This window comes from Microcebus murinus, chromosome 21 (assembly GCF_040939455.1).
Source record: "Microcebus murinus isolate Inina chromosome 21, M.murinus_Inina_mat1.0, whole genome shotgun sequence".
Taxonomy (NCBI): Eukaryota; Metazoa; Chordata; class Mammalia; order Primates; family Cheirogaleidae; genus Microcebus; species Microcebus murinus.
In genome coordinates this window covers 19,339,491-19,367,297 of record NC_134124.1, presented here as the reverse complement: position 1 = coordinate 19,367,297, position 27,807 = coordinate 19,339,491, and the positions used below count along the sequence as shown (strand labels likewise).

At 44.8% G+C, this 27,807-nt stretch overlaps 1 long non-coding RNA gene across 1 annotated transcript; it reads left to right on the top strand.

Annotated features, from left to right (window-relative positions):
* The first annotated feature begins 2,843 nt into the window (after positions 1 to 2,843).
* Positions 2,844 to 26,444, top strand: LOC142863043 (uncharacterized). Its single transcript, XR_012913925.1, has 4 exons — positions 2,844 to 4,395; positions 23,817 to 24,013; positions 25,922 to 26,011; positions 26,136 to 26,444. It is a non-coding gene; the product is annotated as an uncharacterized LOC142863043 (long non-coding RNA).
* The last annotated feature ends 1,363 nt before the right edge of the window (positions 26,445 to 27,807 follow it).

Genomic DNA, 27,807 nt, shown 5'->3' with positions numbered 1-27,807 from the left:
ACTTCACAATCCTTAAAGGGGGAGAATAATGTGAACAAACCTAACAGGGAGCATACTGTGTAGAAAAGGTACATTAACTGTATAGTGAATAAGTTCCAAAATTATTAAAGTCCAGTTGCTCAATTAGGACAGAAGCAGGCCTCTGTAGAAGTAGTCTAATTAGAGGAGGCCAAGATAGCGGACTAGAAGCAGCCTGCACATGGAGAAGACCGAAAGTGATGAGTAGATACTACCTTTAGATCAATTATCTGAGGAAGAGCATTGGAAATCCACAAAGAAGTGGTGAGAGGCTCCCAAAGTGAAGGAGAGGGAATTGGGGCGACCCACTTGGCAGAATCAGAGGTACGTGGGGGAGGGACAGAGGAGAGAACCCTGGGGCGCCACACTTCCCACATGGACATTGCAACCAGAATTTCGGGAGGGCCCCTCCACCATAGCAGGCTGCTGGACTGACATAGGGAACTGAGTAAAGACTGTGGAGTGACATTGCTCCGGAAAGAAGGCACAGCAGGGTCCTGTCGGCTTACAAACCCTAGGTGTGGCTGGTGCCATTTTGAGGTCACAGCTCCAGAGTGCTGTCTCTACCTGAGGGTTAGATCCATTGCTTTTGCCTCTTCATCTATCCTGTCAGGCTAGGGAAGGAGTAGGAAGGGTGGGTGCTTTCGTACGTCCTGTGGGCAGGTGCTTTGTGCCCCCACCACCCCCAGGGAACCTGGGCAGAGTGGGTGCCCGTGGACCTGGAACCCGCTGCTGCTGCCTGGACAGTCCTGCCTAGCCACATCTGCCACAGATGCTGGAGAGAGCAAGTGCCTACAGCCACTGGCGCCTGCTACTGCCATCTGAGTGATGCAGCCACCACCACCATCACTTGGATAACGCCGCCATCGATGGACCTGGATGGAGCAAAGGCTCACACCACCATGCACCAATGCCCCCTGCCACCACTAGACCTGGGCAAGGCAAGAAATCATGCCACCACAGGCCAACCACCAGTGACAACCACAGAATCTGACTGAGATTCTGCACAATTACTGAGAAGCTACTCCTTTCCCAGACACTGGGTTAAGTGCTGGGGGAACAAAATGCAGAATGTGTGGCCCCTTCCCATAGGAGCTCACACTGGTCCTACTGGCTGAGCAATCTCTGCCTTGTAGCTGCAAATCCTGAGAAAGGAAGTGAGGCAGCTGCTCTGTTGCAATGTATTGTGGCTGTGTTGGATGGACTTGTCCCAAATCTGGTTGTGATTGTTGAGTCAGGTCAGCATTGCAAATGTTTGCAGGTGCATTCTTCAATACCCTCAAATTGCTGCTTTTGTTTTGGTGGTTTGTGTCTTAAGGGGCCAATTTCTCCTGTATATAGAATTACAGAATCATCTACTGTTCGTCGACCACTGGTAGATAAAAGAGGAAACTAACTTGTGTTTGAAGACCAAGCACCATGAGCACATGTTTGAAGACCAAGCACCATGAAATAAACTTTTCTTTGAAATCCTCAAAATCCTTGCTCTGTAAGGTCAGGAAATGGCACCCCCAGTTTATGAGCTGCAGGATGGTGTAGAAGTAGAGCAAAGACAGGCTCGGAATGAATCTTGACTCCCTCATCTTCTAGCCCTATGACATTGCAGCAAGTGACGTATGCCCTTAAACTCATTTTTTTTTTATCAGTAAAATCAGTCTTATAACAACACCTGTATTATAGTCATTGATAGGATTAAATAAAATCTATGTCAAGTGCTTAGAACAAGTGCCTGCCACGTATTGAGATGAGCTAATGTTCGTGAGCTCATGAACTCTATGAGCGAGGCACTGTTACGAACATGTCTTAATGGCATGTATTAATTCTCACAACAACCCCACAAGATAGGTACTGTTAACATGCCCATGTAGGGAGGGAAAAACTGAGGCACAGAGAGTGTAAGTAACTTGCCTGTGGTTACAGAGCCAAGTGGTAGAGCCAGGATGCAAGTCAGGCAGCTTGGTACCAGAGATCCTCCTTTAAACCATTTCATTATACTGTCACCATAAACTGTCAGTAAAGAAACTTTAACCACTGTTAGTTACTTCATTATGGTGAGTATGAAACAGATTCGGAGGGTTAAGTGACTTGCTCAAGATTTCATAACTATACACGACAGAGCTCCTACAGTGTGGAGCTTAGGTTGTCTGGTTCCCTAACTCGTGTTTATTCTATTTTATTTCTTTAAGGAAAAAGGCTGAGAGGCGCCTACCTCATGATTAATGTCTATAGGGGAGCATCTGGACAGATTGAGAGCTGCTAGGACTTGGCATAGAAAGTACAGTGTGGTGACAAGTCATGTTTGCCACAGCAGGAAAAAAAGACCTCAGTGAGGTAGGAGCATCTGTATAAATGAGTGATCAGAAGGGAAAGAGAAAAAAAAAGAAAAAAAAAATTACAATCCATGTTTGAAATTAAAAAAAAAAAAAAAGAAGGGAAAGAGGAGTACACAAATGTTCTTAGCAGCTTTATTGGTAATAAATAAAAGATGCTTTAATAAAAGGTGCTTTATTTGTAATAGCCCTAAACCGGAAACAATGCAGATATCCTTCAATGGGTGAATGGTTAAACAAACTGTGGTACGTCCATGGATTTCTCTCAGTAATTAAAAGGAACAAACCATTGATACACGCAAGAATTTAGGTGAATCTCAAGGGAATTAGGCTGAGTGAAAAAGATCCAAGCTTACATACTGTATAATCCCATTTATATGGCATTAAAATGGTAAGATTAGAGAAATGGAGAACAGATTAATAGTTGCTAGGGGTTAGGGATGGGGGTTGGGGGAGAAGGTAGGCAGGTGTGGTTTTAACAGGGCAGCAGGAGGGATCTTTGTGGTGATGAAGTATCTTGACCAGTGTGGACACAAGAACCTACACATGTGATCAAGTGTATAGAACTAAGTGCACACATACACACACACACATACAAAATATACAAATAAGTACAGGGAAAACTGAGGAGTCTGAATGAGATAGGTGGATTGTATCAATGTCAGCATCCCAGTTGTAAAATTGTACTTTAATTTTTATAAGATGTTACCACAGGGGAAATTGGGCGAAGGGTACATAGCATTTCTCTGTCTCTCTTAACTGCATGTGAATCTACAATTATTCCAATAAATATTTCAATTAAAAAAAAGGAGGAGGAAGGCTTTGTGCCAAGGAAGACAGAGTCAAGAAATGTGGCCCCACCAAGGGTAACAAAGACCCAGTGGGGCCCCCTTACCCATGTGAATGCCCCTTTCATGGGCACTTGAAAGCAGAATGGTGGCAGGTGTGGCTTGATCTGATTCTTCTCTATAAGCAGGTACTTTGGGAGGAGGATTCAAAGTGTGATGAGGGGAGTGCAGTAGGAGTTTGAGAAGGTTTCCTAGGGGATTCTTCTCTAGCATTCTTCATTGAAATCCACCAATTCGGCAGAAAAAAGATGCTTATGGAATTGTTTCCAACATCATTAAAGCCATATCCTGCATTAAACAAGTGAAGGAAGTTCTACAAATTAAATGAAAGCCATATGTAAATAATGGTTTGGACAGCAGCTACCCAGGTCGACTGAGTTCTAACTGCACTTGGCTCCTACCTCATAGAATTTTTACTGAGACACCTTTTATCTATTAATCTTAATCATTTTAATGGCTGATATTAACTGAGAAGTTACAATGTGCCAGGCCACTGTGCTGAAGGTTTTAAATACATTATCCCATTTATCTTCACAACAGCCCCACAAAGCCACAACTGTTCTTATCTGTATCTATAGATGAGGACATCTGTGGTCTGCAGAGGTCAGGACATTGGCCTAAGGCCATATGGTGTGAGGGTGGTAGAGTGGGTTCAACACCACAACCACTGCACCAACTGCTTCTCAGTTCTCAGTCATAAAAAGAGGAGATTGGGTCAAGCAGTTTGGATTGTCCATGGCTTCAATGAATGCTGAGCCAATTAGCTAATTCTGACCTGAGCTCAACTAGGGGCAGTGAAGCAACAATTTAGGAACTGCCAATCTTGGCCCAACAGGGAAGGAGATAAACCCAGACAGGTTGAAGGATAGAGGCAGCCAGAACAGAGAGAGTAACAGGATGATTTGTCACTCTTTGAAGAGATGTGACTTAGGATTTTCTGTTTCTATTTTTCTCCAACAGAGGAGAGAAATGAGACTCTTCTCTAAAGAGTCCTGTTGTTTGAATGCATGTTATAGCCTGTCTCTTTTGATTCCCTAAAATACAGGCAGTGGGAAGACAAAATATCTGTACGCTGCCTCATTCAAGTTCACAAAGAACCCACCTGGAAAAGCAACTAGCTCTGTTAAGAAGCCATAGAAAGGAAACCAGGACAGGATGCACTAAAGGCAGGAGGTGGAAGAACAATGCCAAGACCCAAGGTGAGAAGAGAGAGAATGCAAACTAGCACAAATAGACACAAACAATATTGCTGAGGGTTTTTCTTTAGCATCTCATAGTTCCTCAGGATTTAAGGAGGAGACTTTGGGTGTTACTGGTTCTTCTGTATCTTCAGGGTTGGTGTGGCCACTGAAATGGAATTAGGGTGAGGGACTTTTGCAACCTCGTATAGGCAGACCCATCAGCTGTCAGTGGCCATTTAAAACCCACTTAGGCTTGCAAGCCTTTCCCTGCTCATCTCCCCATAGGAGGCAGAATATCAACACGTTTAAAGGCAAGGGTGAGCTCTGGGGCCAGACAGCCTCAGTTCAAGTCCCAGCTCTACTGGCTGTGAGACCAGAATGTTCAACCTCTCTGCACCCTCAGCTTCACTGTAGGATGGTGTGGCATGCACTTCACCAGGTTAGGTGAGGTGATGCACTTATGCTGGGCACAGTGCCTGGCCATAGCAATCACTCCATCAAGGTTAGCTATGAAGATTATGACTGTAAAATGGCAGAGGATATTCTGAGGCTCCGAAAGCTTCCTGATACTCTGCCAGTCAGATTTGTCTCTGTCTTAATTGTGTGACTCTGGGACCTCTTGGAGGCTGAGGGTGGAGAAATTGGGCTTCTTGTAGTCCTTGAACTTTTCTTTCTGAGTCTCAGTTTTCTCACCTGTAAGATGAGTTTAATAATATCTACTTCTGTTTTCCTTGTGATATCTTGTGCATTTCTTAGGATAATGTATATGGAAGCACTTTAAGGAGAATATGGCCCCATAAGGACTAAAATGTTAAAAGATATTCTTGAATAAATGATTACCACTCTGAGACTGTGTTCTCCACTGTAAAATGTAAACGGTAATATCTGCCTGCTGGAGTGAGGATTAAGATGCTGAAGCCATTAGAACATAATACCAGCCCAGAATCTGCTCCCTCAACCCCTTGCTGTCCCCATCTGTAGTCATGTTTCCTGGATAGGGAATCCTAACTTTCCAGTTGGGGAGCGTGAGAGGGGAGAGTGGTCACCAGATGAGGTAAGCCCATGACCAAGCCTCATTCTAACCACCCAACCAGTTTGAACCTGCTAGATTCTGGTTTACCTACTGAAACTGAATTCTGGAGAGATTCAGGGTGTGAAGACACAGAGTCAGAGGCCAGCGCCTAGGATTCACAACCTCCTTGGGGGCTCCCACTTGTGCTGGTCACACTGTTCCCTTTGGTCTCATCCTCGTGGCAAAGTCTGACTTTTCTTCTTGTCACCCAGAACCAGGAAGTTATCAAGAAAAAGCAGGAGAAAGACTTCAATTCTCTGTAGGTACCAGCAGCAGACAGGGTTGCCAGAGCTCAGTAGGGATTGGAGAAGGGGCATTCAGGGGAGAGGGAGTGAGGGAGAAATGGTTATACCATAACCAAATACCAGTTTTATGGTTATACCATAAAACTGCTTACACCAGTCAAGCCTTTTGTTTCCATTTTTGTCTTATGGTTTAATTTAGATCATTTTTGACATGTGTCCCAACAACACCCTAATAGTTATTGAACACTTCCTATGTGACAGTCACAATGCTCAGAGATTTACTACCACTTATTAAATGGAACCCTCAATAAGTCTACCAATAGGTCTATAGTATCATCATTCTAAATTACAGGTTTAGAGAGTGTATGAGACAAAGTCACACAGCTGTGGGGTGGGTGAGGGGAGAGGAGAGTGTCAAATGTGGTTGTTCGGCCATGTTCCCTGTCCACACTCCCACCTGGTTCCACTAAAGGTCAGTGTGTCTGGCTCAGGGCCCTCCACTGCAGGCAGGTGATCTGAGCTTTCATCTTAGAGCTGCAGGTGAAGAGTTGCAGGGAGGGGGCAGATTTGGGGTGTGCAAAGCAAATTATAGGAACCCAGGTGTTCTGATTGGCTAATTTGGGTCCTCTGACCAGTCACCTCCCTTCCCCAGTCCCCATCAACCTACCATAAATGAGCTTTAACTAGATCAGAGCATCTTGGAACAAACTCAACTTGATCAGAATCCTGTAGCGTAAACAGGAGTGAAGGGTAGAAAGACAGTGGCTGGCCCCAGGGGTGGGATATGGTATCTGGTTCCCAGACCTGTCCTTGAGCAGATGGGAGACCTTGAGCACATCTCTTACTGCCTTTGTGGCTTTAGTTTCTGCAAATAAGAACTGGAAATAAAAACTCTAGAAATGAAACTGTTTAGTATTCCAGGGCATTTGTCTCCATCTTCTGGTCAATCTTAGCCACTGTAGCTTTTTTGCAATGTTGCCATACACTGTGATCACCAGAGAATTTGGAGGCGTTTGGGAAATTTCTGGCGTTTGGGAAATATGTGTGGGGTTGGAGGTGGGCAGTGCCAGAGTTGTCCTGAAAGCCCAGGAAATTGCTGTTGTCTCTGGGTCACAATGATGGTTATTACTCGTCCCTCTGCTGCTAGTGGCTGAGTGGAGATGCAGGGAGGCAGCCAATGATGAAGTCCCACGTGCCAGATAAGGAAGGGACAGAGAATGAGAAATGGGGATGTGGAAGGAAGAGGGAGGCGAAGACTTGAATTCTCCTTCAGCTTTGCCCCTTTTCCAGCTCAGCCTCTCTGAATCTGTTTTCCTGTCTCATATATAGGCAATCAGCTCCATGAGATGATTGGGAATCTTAAATGGATTGTTGGTATGAAGGTGCTTTTCACAAAGCACCTTCAAAAAAACATTCTTGAGTACTCTATTAAAGTATTAAATTTCTAGACATGTCTGGGCTTTTCCTCAGCCAAAAAGGACCCCCACCTGCTAAGTGGGACTTAATGAACTCAAGTGTATGGGACCTTAGAAGAGGGAGATATAGGGACAGCTGGAGAAATTGGAAAGTTTTTAATGAGGGGGCAATACTCTATCTTCCAGTCCAGAAAGTATCTTGGAGCCACTCCCATTAACCTGGAATCCAGGCTTTAAAATCCCAGGAGCTGTAATGAGAGAGGCAAAGGAGGATAAGCATACCCTAGTATCCTGCCGTCCCTGGTGTAGAGATGAAATCTATGGCCTCTAGTTTATAGAGTGAGGACCAGAGACTGGACATTTTTCCCACCTGAATCTTGAGCTCCCAATGCAGTTTTGATTCTGTTTGAACTTCAGAGTGTTGAAAAAATAGAGGGCGAGAATAGCCCTGCCTTTCTTATGTGCCCCCAAAGGTGGGGATATCACTACTTTATACTGGAAGCTCAGTTCCTGGTAAGGCAGCTCTAACCCTTTGAAAAGCCCCACTCAGCATTTCTTGAGGGTGGTTCTGAAACCACTTGCATCAGAGTCTCCAGGGGTGACTTGCTGAATCAGAACATCTGAAACAGGCCTGGGAATCTGGATCTAAAACAGCTCCACAGATGAGGCACATTAAACTTCAGGAACCATTGATCCACCTCTGGGCATCTCAGAAATGACAGCCCCTGCCCTGCAGGCAGTTCTACAACCATTCCTCACAGGACATAAGATTTTCTCTTTTGTCAGTATTCTGCTCCCTTGTCACTTTCCATGTTCTTCTCTATTTTTCCAAGTTTCCATCCATGGTTTGTAACTAGGACATGATAGAATTTGGGGGCTAGAAGTGAGTGTTCTTAACAGCACTCCTGGTCCAACTCCTCATTTTATAGCTGGGGTATTTGAGCACCAGGGGGGAAGCCCCTTGCCCCAGGCCACACAGCACTAATTCCAGACCCAATCACCTGACTTCTCATTGAACATTCTTCCCATCATGTAGTTCTGTCCTGCTGTAAAACCACATTTTAGGGGGAATGTCTATCCCAGACACCTTCTTATAAGAAGGAATGGACTCCTGGTGTTGTCTTGGTGTCATATGACTCTTTCAGGTGGAAACGGTTGGACCAGAGACACAGAAACAGACACAGAGAGAGAGGAGTGAGAGATTGGAATAAGGATCTGAGAGAGAGACATAAAGACAGAGAGAGAAACAGAGAAAACACACACAGAGACACACACAAAGAGATGGAAAGAAAAAGAGAAAAGAGAAAAAGTCAGGGAGACACAGATAGAGCCCTGCCCTGGCACTGGGTATTTTTTTCAGTTTTTCCCAAGGTCCAGCTGACCTTCCTACCCTTGCCTTTCCTGAGATACCCCCAAATCTTCCCAACACCCACCTTGGCTCTTGAGCAAGCCTCAGTCTCTTGCAAAGATGTGGTTCCCAGTCAACTCGGCCCTGGAGGGGTTTAGGGAGGAGTCCTCACAGATCCACTGGGGAATAAAATGTTGCAAGCTGGGGAGGCAACTGCTCCGTTCTGCTCCACAGACTATCTGTCACTTCTTGTTATCTCCAGGACCAGGAGATGACTCTATTACTCTGCAAAACATCAACAAAGCTGCCAACTCCCAGTGGTTGGTTTGGTCTCTCGTAGGCAGCAATCTTGGAGCAAACTTCCTGCTCATATGGAGCTGAGTTATCAGGCTTGGGCTATGCTCATTTTCACCTGCAGGCCTTTGCAGGTGGCCTCCCAAGACTGTGAGTGCCTGGCCCAGCTCACCTGTCCACTGCCCGTGACCCTGAAGCACACATGAATCCTTCTCTTTCCTAACATTCCTGGGACTTGTTGTCTCTCTTCTGTCCTTTAGTACATATTGCTCCAGAATTCTGTCATGTAAAGGGCTGTCTCACGGAGTTATAAGCCCCTCATGTTACCATGTGAGTGGAAAAGGAAATCGCTAAATTCACATTGTTTCAGGTAGTAAGAGCTGTTAACAACATATTTGGATGCTGTGACTCTTCCAGGTGCTGATTTAAGCACTTGTTATCCTAGTAACTCATTTGATCCTCACATCCCTTTGCAGAACAGGAACCTGGGGCCCACAAGTTAAGGAACTTGTTGAGGGTCAGATCTTCAGTAAACAACAGAGGGCAAAGATTTCAGGGCTCTGTTCCTCACCTTCCCATGCCACTGGCCAGTGCCTAATAGTCCACCATTGGAATTTTGTCCTTTCATCTTAAAGCTGTAATTACTATAAAATATAGATTGTTTTTTGACATATGAAGAGCTGAGAAGAATGAAGGGAAGGCCTTGTAGATGGTCACAGATTACCTGCTTGAGAGCTAGATGTCTGAGTAACTAGTGCCCTCCCATTTTCTAAGTTTGACCACTGGAATACATGTTCCTTGGGTGTTAAATAGGTTTTACTAAAAGACAAAAAAGCTGTCACATAAGTGTGGGAAGCACTAAGTTAAACTATCATCTTTGCAGTGTGACTTCTCAGAGCCATAACATGCCGGGGCACTGTGGCCCTAGAAGTAGGAGAGAAATGTGCTGTATTCATCAAATTTGGCCACAGGGCTCATTCTTACATATCCCCTCTCAAAGTTAGTTCCTCTAGCATGGAGCCTCCCTTGAGAGAACGCTGTCTGAACATGCTGGACAGCCAACCCAGCACTGCCCACAATGCTACAGTGCTTTCAGTGCTTCCTACACCTGGCCACCCTTGGCAGTACTTGGCGGGCCTGCCTGCTGAGTGATTTCACAGGTAGACAAGTCTGATGGAGCTGGACCACCCCCATTCTCCTGCTGGGATGTCCTGTGACCAGCCAGCGGCCTTTACAGAGTCAGGGCCACGAGTAGCTGGCCCTTCTCCTCCTTGTTTGACCTCACTCATTGACTCAGTTGCTGACTCACTTATCCTTCTAGGAAATGTTATTAGCACCTCCAAGGTGCTAGACCCTGGAGGGATCCCTGAGGGAATCAGAACCTGCCCCCAGACTGCAATCTGTTTGGGTGGATCCATGGAGACACAGGGAAGGGGAAGGGACAAAGGATGAAGCAACTGCAGATGAGGGAGGGCTCACTTCCAGCTGTGTGCAGGAGGTAGGGTTCTGGGAAGACCTCCAGGGAAGGGCCATCAGAGCTGGGCCTGGAAGGGTGACAAGAGGTGACAGGTGGAGCCTGTGGTGGGGAGAGTAGGTGACTCTTAAGGGTGTCAGCAGCAGCTGAGCCCCTGACAAGTGTCCTAGGCCCCTCGGCTCCCTGCAGTAGAAGGGAGTGCTGGAGCCCAGGGTGGCAGCTGTCAGCCACTGAGACTCTCAGAGCCAGGATGTGCCCACTCCTTTGACCACAAGGATCCTGGGGGAAGGTGCCCTCCTGTGCTCTCTGCCTCTGTAGCTAACCCTTCACAAACATGGGAGGGAGAAGCATTTGTGTCTGGGGCTCCAGGAGGGCAGGGGCTGTGTTTGTCTTGTTCTCACTATACCCCTGACACCTGCCAAGGGACACAGCCCTTCCCTGTGTAAGTGGACGTTCATCTGTCTTGGAGCCCTTTTCTTCCTGCTCTGCTTTCTGTTTACCCAGGACCTTGTTTTGACACCTATCCATGACCCTACTGAAGGGCGTGCTACTCTAGAAATCATTTTATCTGCACATACAGCTCTTGAGGTTCAAACAGACTTAAAGATCCATGAACCAGTTCTCTTAGAAGCAAAAGAGTCCTGGAATGTCAGAGTCGCATGAGCATTGGGAGGGTGTGGGGATGTCCAGAATAGTGGCACACCAGGCACAGGGCCAGACCCGGAGTGGAGGGAGACTCCTATGCAAATATTTCTAAGCAATAATGTAAATAATATAGTTATGTATTAGAAAGAGCACAGATTCTGGAATCCAGCTTGCTTTGTGTTTCTGTCCCACTTACAGACTGTGTGAGCTTGGTTAGGGATTACTGGAGCCTTTGATTTCTTTTCTGTAGAATGCTGAGCATGTCTATCTAAGAAGATTATCATTTTAAATGCTACATGGCTGGTGAAGGTCCTATGTCAGTTAACATGCTGTCATCACAGGAGGGAAATGACCACCCCCACAGTATTCTGGACCCTGGGCCCTTTGACCACAGATTCTCAAGGATTTTTAGTTTCCTTCTTGCTTCACATTCTTTTCTATGTTGCTCTGAAACCTGCCTCCCTGTAACACTCCCTACCTCCTTACACTGGGTTTTAATATTTTCTTCCTGAGCCCTTCTTTCTGATACCACAGCCTTCCAGATAACCTTAGGTGCATTGCATCAGCTCTCTGAGACTTGGTTTCCACTCTGTAGGACAGGCATCCTATTTGTTCTTTCATTATAAGGAGGTTTTGAGGATGCAATGAGATGATACACATATATGTATAGAATGTACAGGTGATTCTTGAACAACACATGTTTGAAGTACATGAATCCACTTATACTGAGATTTTCTTCTGCCTCTGCCACCCCTGAGGCAGCAAGACCAACCCCTCCTCTTCCTCCTCCTCCTCCTCAGCCTACTCAATGTGAAAACGACAAGGATGAAGACCTTTATGATGATCTACTTCCACTTAATGAGTAGTAAATATATTTTCCTTATAATTTTTTAATAACATCTTCTTTTCTCTAGCTTATTTTATTGTAAGAATACAGTATATAATACATCTAGCATATAAAACATGTGTTAATTTATTGCTTACATTATCAGTAAGGCTTCTGGTCAATAGTAGGCTATTAATAGTTAAGTTTTTGGTGAATCAAATTTATGCATGGATTTTCAACTACACGGAGGGGGGGGGTTGGTGCCCCTGACACCATGTTGTTCAAGGGCCAACTGTGCATATATATAATGCACATGTGTATAATGCATATAATGCAGGTATATTTGTTTCCTAGCACAGTGCCTGGTAGAGATGCTCATTAAATGGTTGGTGTTTCTGATTCCATTTCTCTACTCAGAGCAAGTCAATGTGATTTCTCACTGGGGGAATTAGGAAAAGCTTCCTGGAGCAGGTGAGAATTCAGCTGGGCTTTGAAGGATTGGAGAATATTCATGAATATGCAAGAGTCGGGATGAGATTGGGTGGGGTGGGTGTAGGTTTGGAACGGAGGAACAAAAGTGGGAAGTCTTGGATTTGCCCAGGCTGTTTCAGTTTGAGCTGTTGGTTTGTTGAGATAAATCTGAAAGAATAGGTTGGAGCCCTGGAATTATAAAAGATAGAGTTGGTAGGGACTCAAGGGGTCATCTGGCCCAATGTTTACAGGAATAAACATACATGATGTGACAGTAATAAGATAGCCCTGTGGCTTCAACTCTGCTGTGTGTTCTTGGATAAATTATATATCGTCTCTGAACTGGATTTCTCCTCTGTGTGATGGAAGTAATAATCTTTACACTGCCTACTCTGTAATGTCAGGAAGATTTAGGGAAGTTTGGGCTGACGGTTCACTAAGATGCTGGGCAAGGCACTCCCTTTTCTCTGAGCCTTGATGCCTTGATTATACTGTCCACAAAAGATGGAGACCCCATATGTCTCCAGGATTCAGGGAGGCTGAGTCTAGCCAGGATACAGGTACCCAGGAGGGGTGAGGAAGGTGGTTTGCGAGGGCTCTGGAGGAGGAAGGGCTGCTGCTCTAGGCACAGCCAGGATTCTTCCCCATTCTCCCCACTGGCTTCTTAGCAAGGATCAGCCTACTGTGGTGGCTCCTGCCGGTCCCAGAGCTGGGAGTTCTCTCTTCTCCTGACCCTTCTTGCTGGGACAGGTCATGTAGCTCACGAGTGACCAGCTCCTGCTCATCTTCCCTGCACACTCAGCTCCAGGTACCCTGAGGAACTGTACCTCTTCTGCCCCTCACCTCCCTCCACCCCCTCCTGGCTTCAGTGCCTTCATCTCTCCAAAGGCTCTTGTTCTTGAGGAGCCCAGGAGCGGAAAGTACTTGGTTGTTCTGACCACTTTTGCATCTCAGATAAGCATTGGCACAGTTTCTAAAGCATGTCTCTCCCCTCACCCCAAGAGGCACAATAGGCAGGACTTTTGGCCCCATTTAATGGGTAAGAAGGTGGAGACTGAGAGAGACCAGGGGAATGAGAGAGAGAGACTGAGAGAGGCCAGATTGAGAGAGGCCAGGCACTTCTGGGAGAGTCAGGACTAGAACTCCTAGCCTGGTGCTCTTGCATATTCCAGCGGCTCTCAATACAGAGGAGTTTGCCAGAATTCAGACTCCTAGGCTATCATCCCCAGAGAGTTGATGCCAGGGGAGCCTGAGTATCTCTTCTTTGACAAGCACTTGGGGACGATGATAGAAACCAGAGCTTGAGGATCCCTGCAAGGTACTTTACCTTGAGCCTCCCAGGGGCGGGGTGAGGTGGGAGGAGAAGTGCAGGGGGAATAGTAACCTTTACAGAGTCCTCACCTATGTCAGGTACTTTACATGCCTTATCACCCTAGAATGAGACACCATTATTCCAATTTCATAGACGAGAAAACAGGCCTGGGGAAGTAACGGTTTATACAAAATCTCACAGCTGGTAAGTAGAAAAGCTGGGATTTGAACTTGGGTCTCATAGCTCCAGAGCCTAAATCTCTTTTGTCCAAATTTTTCCAATGATAACATCCTCGTCTCCCTTGATCTCCACCTCTTAAGCTCCCACCTGTCTTTTCTCACCAGATTAAATGTTTGATCTGGATCCCCCAGCCGGTGGGGAAGGTCTCCTCTCTTGCAAATCTCCTCTCCTGCCAGCAGGTGGCAGCGCTGAACTGAGTATGTGGCTAGGGGCAGGCGAGGCTAATCGGAGTAATATAATCTTTTGTTTTCCTCATTGGTTTTACAGTCTCTCTCCCTCCCACATTCTAGCCATTCTCATCTATTAGATTTGAATTTGCCCAGTGGGTGCTGTTTGTTACCTCACTATCTTCCAGGTTGGGCTCCCCCAGGAATTCCAAATCTCCTAGAGCCCTCCGGTGGGTGGTAGACAGCTGTGGTTTACATGTGCCAAGCAGTGCACGTGCTTTCTATGCATTGCCTTGTGCAGTCCACCCTGGCCCCAAACCTCTCTGAATGAGGCGCTAGCATTTCACCCATTCGTTCAGAAGAGGAAACCGGAGCTCCAAGGCTAAGTTGGCCGAGGTCAAGTCGCTGCTTTGGTGGCCGAGCCGCGCTAGAACCCAGAAGGTCCGGCTGCAGAGCTGCGGTGCATAACCATTACACTCTCATTTATATAGGAAGGGAAACCGACATCTGGACAAAGATAAAACTTACCCCTAGGAATCTGTGACAGTGCTGGGACGAAAGCCCAGGCCTTGTCATAGTTTGGGCCTCCTCTAACATTTGCCCTTTCCCAGCTGTGGGTGTGAGTCAGGCAGCAGGGAGTCCTGGTGAGGGTCCTCACCTTCCCACCAGAGAATAAATGGTGGGTGCTGTGCTCGGAGCCAGGCTGAAGGTTGCAGGGTCCAGAGACCCCGGGGTTATCTGGGAAGTGTGGCATCACAGGGCAGGGACCTTGCCAGTCCTGTCACCATGCATCCCTGTCTCCTGGCATAGGATCTGGCAGAGAGGTGGTGCTCCGTTAATATTTATGAAGTGTGTGGACATTCCTCCTCTTTGACCATCTACCAGGCCCTGCTCCTGGCTCGTTGCTGTAGGAGAGCTGCCCTGGTTCTCAGCTAGTGGCTTCCTCCTCCTTGGCATTCTCTAGCCCTGCTGGGGGCTATGCATGTGGTTTCTTAGCCCAGACTGTCTATTCATTCTTCAACTTTCTAGATAGGTCTTTTATGTGTCCTGCCTCCACTCCAGACTGAAAGACCCTAGGGGCAAACTTATTTGCCACTGTATATGTTGCATGGTGTCTAGCCAAGGCTGAATATAAAATAAGCTATTTACAAAAACAATAATCCACTATTTTATCCAAGTAGTACACATTTATTGTTGCAAAATAGGAAATAAGCCAAAGGGAGAAAAATTAAAATCACCCCTATGATAATAGGATCTTTTTCTTCAATGATATTTTAATGGAATTGAATTTTTCCCTATTTTTATTATGCAAGAAATACATATTTCTTGTACAAATGTAAAACAATACAGATAAGCAAAAAACTAAATTTAATTTACTGGAAACACCACTTCCTAAGCCTGTTAATAATTCCATTAATAATGGTAATGGTAATAACCACCTCTGTTTGTTGAGGGCCTACAGGTACTTAGCAGTTTTACATAATTTTTTAAGACCTTTACATAATTTTTAAAGACCTTTATTAAGGTATAATTTATATACTATAAAGTCCACCCATTTTAATTCATAAATAATTTCAATTCAAAGATTTTTTAGCAATTTAAAATGTTGTGCAACCATCAACATAGTCCAGTTTTAGAATATGTCCATCACCCCGTAAAATCCCTCAGGTCCATTTGCAGTTAATCCTGGTTCCCACTCTCAGCCCCAGGTGGCCACTAATCTCTTTCTGTCCCTGTAGTTTTTGCCTTTTGTGGAATAACACACCAAGTGGACTTCTGTGTTTAATCTGCACATTGATGATTTTAAGTGCAGCTTCTCATTTACAGATGAGGAAACTGAGGCTTAGTGAGAGTAGGTGACTTGCTGAAAATAGCCACATGGGTGAGTGGGGTCACCAGGTTTAGCTGAGGTCAGTCTGACTCTCAAGTCTACACTTGTAGCTCCCCTCCTCCACCACCTTGTCACATGACATGGCTTTTTGTATCCTACCAGCTGCAATTATATGTTCGTATTTAGTTTTTTCTCCCAACAGATTCATCATATGCTTATACATTCTTTTGCTATTTTCTTTTCTACTCAATAATAGACCGATACTAGTGGTTAGGATATTTTCATGTGAATTAATGTATGTCTGCAACACTTACAGTAGATTCTTGATAGTACAGAGTGGTAGGTAAGAGTGTGGTCTTTGGAACCAGACTGGATTAAACATTAATTGTCACTTATTAGCCATCTGCTGTAGACTGAATGTTTGTGTCCCCTCCAAATTCATATATTGAAACCTAATTGCCAATGTGAGAGTAGTTTTAGGGCTTTGGGGGAGGTAATTGAGTTACAAGGGCTGGACCCTCATGAACGGGATTACAGCCCTTATAAAAGGTTCCAGAGAGGTCCCTCCCTTCTTCCCTTCTGAGATGTGAGGACACAGCAAGAAGATGGATCTCCATGAACCAGGAAGCTGGCCCTCACCCGACACTGAATCTGCCAGCGCCTTGCTCTTAGATATCCCAGCCTCCAGAACTGTAAGAAATAAATTTCTGTTGTTTCTAAGCCACCCAGTATGATATTAAGAGACCGTGTGACTTTAAGACAGTTATTTAACTACTCTGTGCCTCAGTTTCCTTGTCTATAAAAAGCAGATGTTAGTGCCAACCTCAAAAGGTTGCTGTGAGAATTAAATGAGCTAATACATTTAGAGTACTGGGGGTGTGGGAACCACTCAGCCCAAGCCAGCAGTGTTTGTTTCCTCTGTTGAACTCATGCGCAAACCCTGTTTTTGCACATTGACGTCAGCCTGGCAGCAGGCATCACAGCGGGGCTGTCACCTCACTCGACTGACCAATGAAGAAGATCACGAGCTCTCTCTTTCATCTCCCCCACAGCTGGAATCTCAGCTGTCTCTCTGTGGATTGTTGGAGGAAAGTCCTGGTGAGGCTGGGGGATGAACAGCCTTATGCTAGCTGGAAGTTCCTTCCTGAGGAATTTAAGAGCTGAGCTGCAGACCTGGGAAAAATGTTAGGATCAGTTCTAGACTATGGGGTGAAGGGGCCCCTGGGCTCAGGGAACAGAGGAAGCATCAGCTCCCATTTGGTTCTAGCAGTGGCTTCCCGAAGCTCCAGCCTGGCTGCTGGTTGCTGGGACTCAGAAGCCAGACGCTGTTCCAGCCCCATCGCTCAGCCTGCAATTAGTGAAATGGAGGCGCACATGCTGGTTTGCAGATTGTGGGTGGGAGGACAGGATGTGGTGGGAAATAGCTCACCAACTCCAGGGGTGGGGGTGGCATTTGTCTGTGTTCCCTGGTGATTTGGCAACGGAGGCTGCTGGGCACTCACATGGGGTTGGCAGCCTTTGGAAACCCTGCTGGGGCCTCAGGCTCTTTCCTTCTGTCAGGCTAGGGGGGGGGGGCATCCACTTTTGCCCTTTGGGCAGTGGGATCAGCAAAGTCAGAACCAGGACACCAGGCACATCCGGGGGTGGGGGGGGCATGGGGCTGAGGGCAGGTGTGAGAGGAGGTGAGGCCTGGCTGTAGGTGTGAGACCTGCCGGTGGGGAGCTCAGGATGAGCTGGAGGAGGTCAGCACCGGGACTGACGGGAGTAATCTTGGTAGGTGCCCATGGCAGTGCATGGAAGTACAAAGAAACAATCTACTGAGTTTGCATGGAAATCCAGGTTTCTGGCTTCTCTTGGAAAACGAAAGGTTCAGCCACACAGTTTATATTCCTGCAAGGCAACACCCCTCCTGGGGCTGTGTGGTGGCTGCTCCCTTTCCTTGGGGCACCCGCACTCTAGTTTGCACTCTAGTTTGATAGTCTCCATTACTCCCCATCATTGTCCAGCCCATGAGCCCAGTGCCAATGGCTTGTCCACCTAACTGGGCCAGTTTCATTCTTCTGAGTTTGTGACATTTGGTCTGAGGGTGCTATGCTCAGATAGGGTGGTCAGGAGGCTCTGGACGGGGTGACTCTAAGCTGAGACCTGAAGGCCCAGCCTGTCCTATAAAGAGTGTTCCAGGCAGAGGGTAGGTAAGCAAGTGTAAAGGCCCTGAGGCAAGAAGGCTTCCTGGGCTCTTGGAACTCCTGGAATGGAGTTCTCAAGACAGATTACACATTGGGAAGAGGAAAGGGCAACTTGTAGGACAACTTAGAAAGAAACCCCAGCCAGGACAGAGAATAGGCCTTTGTAGCAGTTCTCCTGAGGGGAGAGCTCTCAAAGGGTCAGTGGCATGGGGCAGTTAAACTTTCCATGGCTTTTCTGTCTCCAGGCTGACCTGGATCCTTAGGAATGGGTGAAAATTGCTGGGAACTGCCTACACCTGTTTCTGACCACCAGGGAAATTTCTGTCTTCCTCTCTCCAGGGAGCTCTGAGTAGAGTGTGAACCTCTTTTTCCAGCTCTGTTCCAGCCAGGGGTCCATCTCATTGGCTGCTAAGTGATATTAGGGCCAGGGCTGGCTGCCCCTCCTCCTGGGTCTGGGAGGGAAGCTCCTATACAGCCCACCCGTCTGCAGCCCCCAGAGCCTGCTCACACCGAGAGTGAGCACATTCAGGGTTTAGGGGTGGTGGTGGGGGAGACAGCACACCCATGAGGAGCTGCCTTGGGGTTTCCTTTTAGCTTTCTGAAGGGAGAGAGAAGGCTACTCAGTTAAGCTCTATGTCTATGTGGCTTCCTCTCCTGGCCCCCAAGGAGGCAGCTGGACTTAATCCTGCTGGCCAGGGAGCCAGCCTGGACCCAAGCAGGAGGACCCAGCAAGGGAGCAGGGCGTGAGCTGGCTGGAGTGCGCTGCAGGGGGATTTCCTCTCCTTTGGGGCTCTTCTGAGCTTTGAGAGCATCTTGGAGTCTCAGGGAACACAAAGGCCTTTCTGTTCTGTTTTAAATACAATTGATTTTTCTCTAATTATGAACATAATGCATGTTTATTACAGAAAATATGGACAAGTATGCAAAGAAAAATTAATACTACCTATGAGTCCACCACCAAGGTGATACCATGAACATTTTACTATATATGCTGCTTCTGGGTGTTTAATCTGCAGAGGGGCACTCAACAGTGGGGGCTATGGAAGGTGAGGGGTGCCCTGGAATATGAAGACTTGGGTTCAGAGCATTTTTCCGATGCTTGTTAGCTTCATGACCTTAAGTGAACTGCGTGGTTCCCTTGTGCCTCATTTTCCTGATCTGCAAAGTGAGGATAATGGCATTATGTCCCTCACAGGGCTGTCCAGAGAGTTAAGTCAGTGGTGGATTCTGCTCAGCACCTCATAAACACCAGTACATCTTGGCCAGTTTGTGTGTCTGTATGTATGAATACACATCCATACATGCACATCCATTTTTAAAATACAAAATTGAGAGGATACAGACCACACCTGTTTTTTTCATTTAGCTCCTATCATCGGTATGAATTTTATTCCACAAACCTGGGCATGTCAGCAAAAGCAGGTTAGTTCTTTATACCAAATATTTTCTGACTCTGTGCCGACTGTGTCACTGCCCACCCTTTGAGTCACCCTGGAACTGGCCTGGAAATAGTGAAAGTCTTGTCCCGGGTCCTGTGTGTGTACCATGAGATGGGGTCATTGCCAAACATGCAAGGTGCCTTAAAGGCAGGCATGCGGCAGCCACTGCTCTGCGCTTGGCAAGACGATCTCTGTCAGGATGGGGAGAGGAGGCTGGAACTTAGGGTTGTGTGCCCTGGGACACACTGCTGCCATTCCTCTGAGGACTGTCACCTGCCTGTGGCAAGGATGGGGGTGGGGTGGGAAGAGAGGAGGGAGGCAAGGGGACAGTTCCCATATCTTTCTCTAGCCCTCTCTTCTCTCACCTTGGTCTCTCCCCATCAATAACTTCTCCCTTTCGCCTGCCAATTGCCCCAATGAATTTATTAATAGAATTTGGGGAAAAAAAATCCAGAAGGAAGGTTGCCCTGTCAACACATAGCTCCCCTGAGTCTATTCAGCAGAATCTTAGCTTGTTTAAGAGAGAAAACATGTTGGGAGAACAAAATACAACAGCTCCTATGCTCCCTGATTATTCTTCTACATAGTGAAGACAAATACCACTAATATCTCAACTTATTATTATCCAGTGCACATCACACAGTGACTGTATTTATTAAGGCCATTAAGAATTCTTTTACGTGGTGCATGGTGACCTTTTCTTCTTCTTTTTTTTTTGTTTGTTTGTAACAGAGTCTCACTCCGTCACCCTGGGTAGAGTGCAGTGGTGTCATCACAGCTCACTGCAACCTCAAACTCCTGGGCTCAAGCAATCCTCCTGCCTCAGCCTCTTGAGTACGTCCTGAATAGCTGGGACTATAGGCACCACCACACCCTGCTGATTTTTTCTATTTTTGGTAGAGACAGGATCTTTCTCTTGCTCAGGCTTGTCTTGAACTCCTGACCTCAAGCGATTCTCTTGGCTTGGCCTCCCAGAGTGCTAGGATTACAAGCGTGAGCCACCGCCCAACCAGGGCAACTTTTATTAGCTGCAAGATATTCTAATAGGTTGATATTTCCCATTTTCCCAATGCTTAACTGTTCTATATAACTGTAATGAACATTCTTATACCTAAAGTGTGGATGGATCTCTGATGTTTTCTTAGAATTTCTAGATTTGACCCTTACTGGATCAAAGGATCTAGCTTCTGTTTGAGGCATTTGGTCTTTTTTGTCTTCTAGACTAGCGGTCCCCAACATTTTTGGCACCAGGAACTGGTTTCATGGAAGACAATTTATCAGGGGGTGGGGGAAATGAGGGGAGTGGGAGAGGTGGCAGAGGTCAGGTGGTGATGTGGGTGATGGGGAGAAGCTGTAAATACAGATGAAGCTTCACTGGCTCACCACCTGCCGCTAACCTCTTACTGTGCAGCCCCCCGCCAAGTTTCACGAAAGACAATTTTTCCATGGGCAAAGGCGGGTTGGGGATGTGGTGGAGCTCTGCAGCATTGTCCCTAATAGGCAGCAGACCAGTATCCGTCTCGGGCATGCGGGTCGGGGATGATAGCTCTAGATTATTTGCAAATACCAAGTTAATCAGCAATATACAAGGACCTAAGTTCTTCTCATGGACAAGAGAGAGGCTTGGCTTTTGGGTCACAAGAGGCCTTCTTTCTGCAAGGTGTCCTGAGAGCTTCATGGAACCCAGCAGTGAAGTCTTCATGGTTACTTTGCACCATGGGGACTTCATGTTTGCACCAAGGCAAATGTACATCCCTCCTTGGCTGGCTTCCCCAGCAACAGGGGAGCAAAAGTGGGGCTCCCCTTATCTGGGCCCAGAGATGGGGAACAGAGACGTATTAGGTCTCCTGGGGTGGCTCCATGGTAGGGGACAGGGTCTTGAAGAGTGTGCACAGAGAACATATGCCTGCACCACAGGCCTCCCTGGTGAAGCTGGCAGGTGAGGAGTGGCAGGCGCTGCAATGGCAGAGGCCTCTGGGAGCTTGGGTCAGTGCCATGGAAGGGGAGGCATTTGTGAGAGGCAGAAGTGGGCAGAGGTTGAGTTGGTCAGGGAGAGGGAAGAAGTCAGAAGGGCAGAGGCAGGAGGCAGTGGTCCAGGTTGTTTGGTATCAGGAAGTCTAATGCCACAGGTGGCAACTCCCAAGGCCTCCCTCGTGTTCACTCTCAGTGGGTCCTGGCAGGAGACTGCAGGGCTGCCTCACTGGCAGGGTAGGGGTCACAGGATGATGCCTTGGAGTTCTGACGGCCAGTTTGGGGCATTTTGGGGAGGGGAAGGCTCTCTCAACAACAGATGCTCTTTCCCTCATTCCTAGAATCGAGTGGCTTTTTCCCTTCCAACATTTTTTCTCTGCGTTTGCTTCCAAATGCCCATTTGGAAACTGGTATAGGTCTATGATAGAATTTTCATTTGAGGCAAACTGAGAAGAAGATAAAAAAGACTGTGAAGTGAATTTTTAATGAGGCTAGATTTATTTAATTTTAAGCACTGTTCTTTATTTTAAGGAATGACCTTCCTTCCTTTTGGTGTTAAAATGCTCTTTCTTTTATGAAATGATTATGAAAGTAAATGGCATTTTCTTTTACTTTCCTCACTTGGCTATTTAAAAAGCTGAAAATTCTATGTGGATACCTCTCTGTGCATGCCCTTCCCTTTTGGGTTTGAGTTTATCTGCTCAAAAGAATCCAAAACCTTAGGGTCAAGCGAATTAAGTCCTCTTGAGGGTAAGCCCAGCCCATGGGCTTTTGTCATGTATCAATCATCCTATTGGCCTTTGTCCAACGAAGTCTTCATTTAACAAATATCAAGGGCCCACTGTGTGCCAAGCCTTACGCCAGGAGCTGTGCTGGTGGGCTCGTCTGATGGCAGTGGGGTCACCTTTGGCCGAGCTTCTCATGGCTCGACCCTTGTATGGTAGGCTGAAAATACCATGCCCCTCCCAACATATCCACATCAAATCCCTGGGACCTGTGAATGTTACCTATTTTGCAAACGTTGTGATTAAGGACCCCAAGAGGAGAAGCTTATCTTGGATTACTTTGGTGGACCCTAAATGCTATCACAGGTGTCTTTATAAGAGAAAGGCAGAGGAAATTTCAAGGCAGACACCTCCTTCAAGGCCCTATCTTCAAATACAGTCACCTTGGGGGATTAAGGCTTCACCATAGGACTTTGGGTGAGACATAGTTCAGTCCCTACCAGAGATTCCTCTGGAATCCTACTTCCACCCTTTTGCTGTCTCTTATGCTGACTCACATGGGAAACCTCTGAAAAATGCCAGCTCTGGCAGATCCAGGCAGGCAGCCACCTTTGACCTGACTCATATTCAGGGGTAATGGCTATCTTTGGTGGGGCTTAATTCTGACAGTGAGAGGGTTGGGAAGATACTCATCATCTCACCCATTTTTTTTTTTTAAAGAAAAAAACACATTTTTCATTTGATAAATAAAATCCAAATCTATTTCATCCAGCACATTTCCTGGTAAGATTGGGGGCCTCAGAAAAATTTAATCCCATGTTTCTGATTCCTCTTCATTTGAACTCCTCTATTTTTGATCTCTAAGTTATTTCCCTGGCCGCAGTCCTCTGAGCTTTCCTCCAATCTCTCCTCCCTCAGAAACCAGGCATTCTATTTGGACAGATGGAAAGGTTCTCTACCTGTAACCATCACACCTTTCCCAACCCCCCTCAAAAAACAAAAGCCTAAAACAGCCCTGGAAATTCTTAAGTACCTTTCAAAATGGACAGTGTATGTCAGAGGGCTGCAGAGAATGAGAAAAGTGTTTGGGAGAGGAGAATGGAAATGATTAATGATGCAAAAAATTAGGCCTGGGAAGATCTAGAATGATTCATCCTGAAAGATGGCCAAGGGGTGATTTGATTTAACAATTCTGGCAGAGGAACAGTTGTTTCAAAGCCAGCCTAGGGACCAGTTCCTCCAAGAAGAGAAGAGGAGGAAAGGGTGTAAAGCTGCAGCATGCAGGAATTAGGTTAGACATCAGGAAGGATTTCTCATGATTTAGATGGTCGCTAACAGATTCAAGTGGGTGTGAAGGATTTACAGAAAGGCCCATAGGGTGGTGCTTTGAAGGCTGAGGTTCTACATCTTGTCTTGCTACTCTTGAGGTATACACCCTTGGGTAAGATAGTGACCTTGAAACCCTGTGTCTCTATCTGAAAAAGTGGAGACACTATCTATACTCACCTCACAGCATTGTCAGGTGGATTGGATAATGTATGCCACATTTCTGGCCCACAGGTGGGCCTTAAAACTGGTGGTGCTTAAATATTATGATAATCCTGATGATTATGGCAAACGATTCCTATTCCCTTACCCTTATAGTCTCATGGAGAATGAAGCTCTATGCTTGTAAATGATCCTGTAGCCAAGGGAGGGACCATGGCTACCTGGGCTGCTTAGAAGAGCTATCTTCCTCAGGAACTGCTGGGCAAGGACTCTACTTTTCTCCCTCCCAGGAGAAGATATGGCTTTACTATGCTGAAATTACTTCAAGGACAAAGAGAGCCCAATATCTAGAAATGTCCCCTCACGAGGGATCATTACACACATGGATTCAATTCCTTCCTGGTGATGTGGGGCTCTAGTACAAAAGGACTGTACTACAGTGGTGTACAATTTCAGTTACCCATGGTCAACCACAGTCTGAAAATAGGTGAGTACAGAACAATAAGATATTTTTAGAGAGACCACATTCATGTAACTTTTATTCATTATATTGTTATTGTTCTATTTTATTATAAGTTATAGTTGTTAACCTCTTACTCTGCCTAATTTATAAATTATACTGTATCATAGCTATATATGTATAGGAAAAAACATAGTATATGTACAGTTTGATACTATCTGCGGTTTCAGGCATCCACTGGGAGTCTTGGAATGTATCCCAGCAGATAAGGGGGACTACTGTACAGCTCAAATTAAACCTCTGTGATCAGGGAAGACAATACCTTTGGTGGAGAAGATCATGGGCAGATTCCCCACTAGAGGATTTGGGGGACATCTGGGAGATGCTGCCTTGGTTTTTGCTCTGTGTGGGTACTTTGCTCTGGCTTTCATTTCTGATTTATTTTAACAAGTGTTTATAAATTTTCAATGGGTGTCAGTGTGTGTGTGGAGTGTCTTCCTGGCAATACACAAACTGCCTGGAAAATGCTGTTCCAATTATCTAGGGAGGGCAGTATAAGGTAAAGGTCAAAATGAATTGTTAAGTGGTGTAGACTGAGTTAGAGAAAGGAGAGATCAGAATAGCTAGAGTAATCATTGGAAGCTTCCCAAATGAGTGGATTTGTCAGAGCCTTTCTAGGAGTGGTGATAGTTCTTGGAGAGGAAGAGGTGAAGGTGAGAGGCCATTTGGGTGGGGAGACAGCCTGGACCAACGCTTCAGGCTGGAAATAAACCAGTGGTTAGGAATGAGCCTGCAGGTGTCATTTAGGAGAGCAGTAAGAAAGGAGGCCAGTCCAGGAGGTTGGGGGCAGCTTATTGAGTCTTTGGAAGTCATGCCACTGTGGCATTTGAACTTGACATCCTAGGCATTAGGGAACTAGAGGAGGTTTTTTTTTTTTTTTTTTTTTTTTAATATTTTAAGCCCAAATTCCACCAGCTAGAGGAAGTTTGACAAGGGAATGACATGACAAAATTAGCTATTGGTCAAGACTGTACATGAACTGAATATTTCAGTGCTGTAGCTTCATAGAGCAGAAAATCTACCAAACCTAGAGAAGAAAATTGGGGGAAAATCAATTATAAAAATAATCTATATTGATGGTTTTATATTTAGAAAATACAGGAAAGTATAAGACGAAAAAATTACTCTTAGTCCTACTACTCATAGATACTTTTAAACATTTGTTATAGTTTTTCTTGTTATTCTTTATTTTCTTGTACTTACCTTTTACATATATATGTAATTTGTCTCTGTAAAATGTATATATATTAAACTTTATATATTTCAAAAATGTAAGTGCTTTTGCATTATTATGAAGTCTTTATATATAATATCTAGTATTTCATGATATTCTATTGTAAGATACACCAAATTATCCCCTGGTTGATAGATAATTATTTTGGTTTTAAAATTTCTATTTATAATAAATGTGATTTGCATTGCATGCATGCATGTATCTGTATTTAGATTTATTTGTTTTGAAATACTCTCCAATGTAGAAATATTACATCAAAGTGTATGAATAAATTAAAGAATTAAAAAATTTTGCAAAATATTGAAAAATTGCTTTCCAAAAGAGTAGTACTATTTTACATGTCTGTTAACAGTGTTTGATCATATTTATTTAACTGCTCCTTATTTGTACAGTATATTTTAACTTAAAGAGAACTATCTTCATTAAATTGAAAGGTGTATTTTAGTTTCCATCTCTTTGATTACTTGTAAAGCTGAATATTTTTCCATATGTTTGTATGTGATTTACACTTCTTTTATGAATTGCTCACTAATATCTTTTGGCCCAGTATTGATATTAGAATTATGATATTTTCTTATTGAGTGAACTCTTTATATAATATTTTTAATAGCTATTTTTCCTGATTATAAGATTTCTTTCAGAAAAATCAGAAAATGAAGATACATTTTAGAAGAGAAAGTCAGTATCAGCCATAATCCAACCACCAAGAGATAACCACTATTGATATTATGGTGAATATTCTTTCAGATTTTTTTTCCTAATCATATGTATGCATCTAAATAAGGACATATGTTGAAAATGAGAAAAATAAGTCCATTATTTTCATACTTTTTTTTTTTTTTTTTTTTGAGACAGAGTCTCGCTTTCTTGCCTAGGCTAGAGTGAGTGCCGTGGTGTCAGCCTAGCTCACAGCAACCTCAAACTCCTGGGCTCAAGCGATCCTCCTGCCTCAGCCTCCCGAGTAGCTGGGACTACAGGTACGAGCCACCATGCCCGGCTGATTTTTATATTATATATATTAGTTGGCCAATTAATTTCTTTCTATTTTTATGGTAGAGACGGGGTCTCGCTCAGGCTGGTTTTGAACTCCTGACCTTGAGCAATCCACCCGCCTCGGCCTCCCAGAGTGCTAGGATTACAGGCGTGAGCCACCGCGCCCGGCCTATTTTCATACTATTTTATAACTGCTTTGTTTCATAAATTAGATTGTGGACTTCTTTTCCATGCCAATGAAGATAACATAGACCTATATTGTCATCTTTTCTATGTGGGTAATATTTCACTGGACAGATATACCTAGTTTATTTGATCAATCCCCATATTAATTCATATGTTGAAATGTTTTCATTTTTTGCTACAGGGAATATATTATAGTTGTAAGTATATGCTATTGTCCTCCTATTTACTAAGGAAAACTTCTGAGAAGTGGAATTGCTGAGTCATAGGGTGAACATGTTTAATATTTTGGTGTGTATCACCAAACTGTTCCTATGAAGTGCTAAGAATTCTCACTTCTGCCTACTATAGTATTTTCCCTACTATATCACCAACACTGGGTATTGCTATTCTTTGCAACTTTGCCAATCTAATAGGTGAAAATAAGTTTCTTACTTTGGATTTATATTTGTTGATTATTGGAGAGATTGAGAGACTTTTAATTTACCAATTACTTATGCCTATTTTGTATTCCTTTGTCTGTATCCAATTTTCCCTTGGGTTGTTCATACTGTGATATTTATCTTTTTATATGACTTCCATATATTTTTTATAGTCAGTTTTATCAGTTTTTACCTCTATAACTCTTTTCTTTTTTCTGATTTTTTTATTAGACGATCTGAGGTGGTAGCTTTTGACTTAAGGTTTTCAAATATGGGGAGAACACGGATTAGTTAAAAGAAGAAGGATGGCTGATGACTTGGAGAAAATGGTAGAAACAGTCATGCTGTACATAGAGCAGAGCAGAAAATTAGTTCGAGTCTTTCCCAGTCCTTTTTTAAAGTAGCAACTCCATTCTCCTGGGTGATGGATATGAAAATCATCTTTTCCTCATTCCATATATTTAATGGGTCAACATTCTTTCAGTTTCTTTCTTTGAAACATATCTCGGATTTGAACTTTCTTCTCTATTTTTTCCAACATTATTTGGGTCTGGGTTACTGCCACGTGTGTGTGTGTGTGTGTGTGTGTGTGTGTGTGTGTATACATACAATTCTGGGAGGGCAGATCTTTGGCCACCTTACTGACTGCTGTATCCTAGCACCCAAAACAGATACTGAAACAGAAGCAAGTGCTCAATTGGTATCTTTTATTATAAAGTGAATAGATGGATTAGTAGAATAGGATTGGTGATATGGGTGCCTTGCCCATCAGCGACTGCACTCTCAGGGGGAAGTCAGTCTGGATATCTTCTATTCATCTGGCCATCCCTCCTTTCTTTATACATGGGTGTCTGAAATCCATTGTGAGAAGTAGCATGTTAAGAAAATGAATTATTTGCAGTATTAGCTAGGACTCATAGAAACTGACT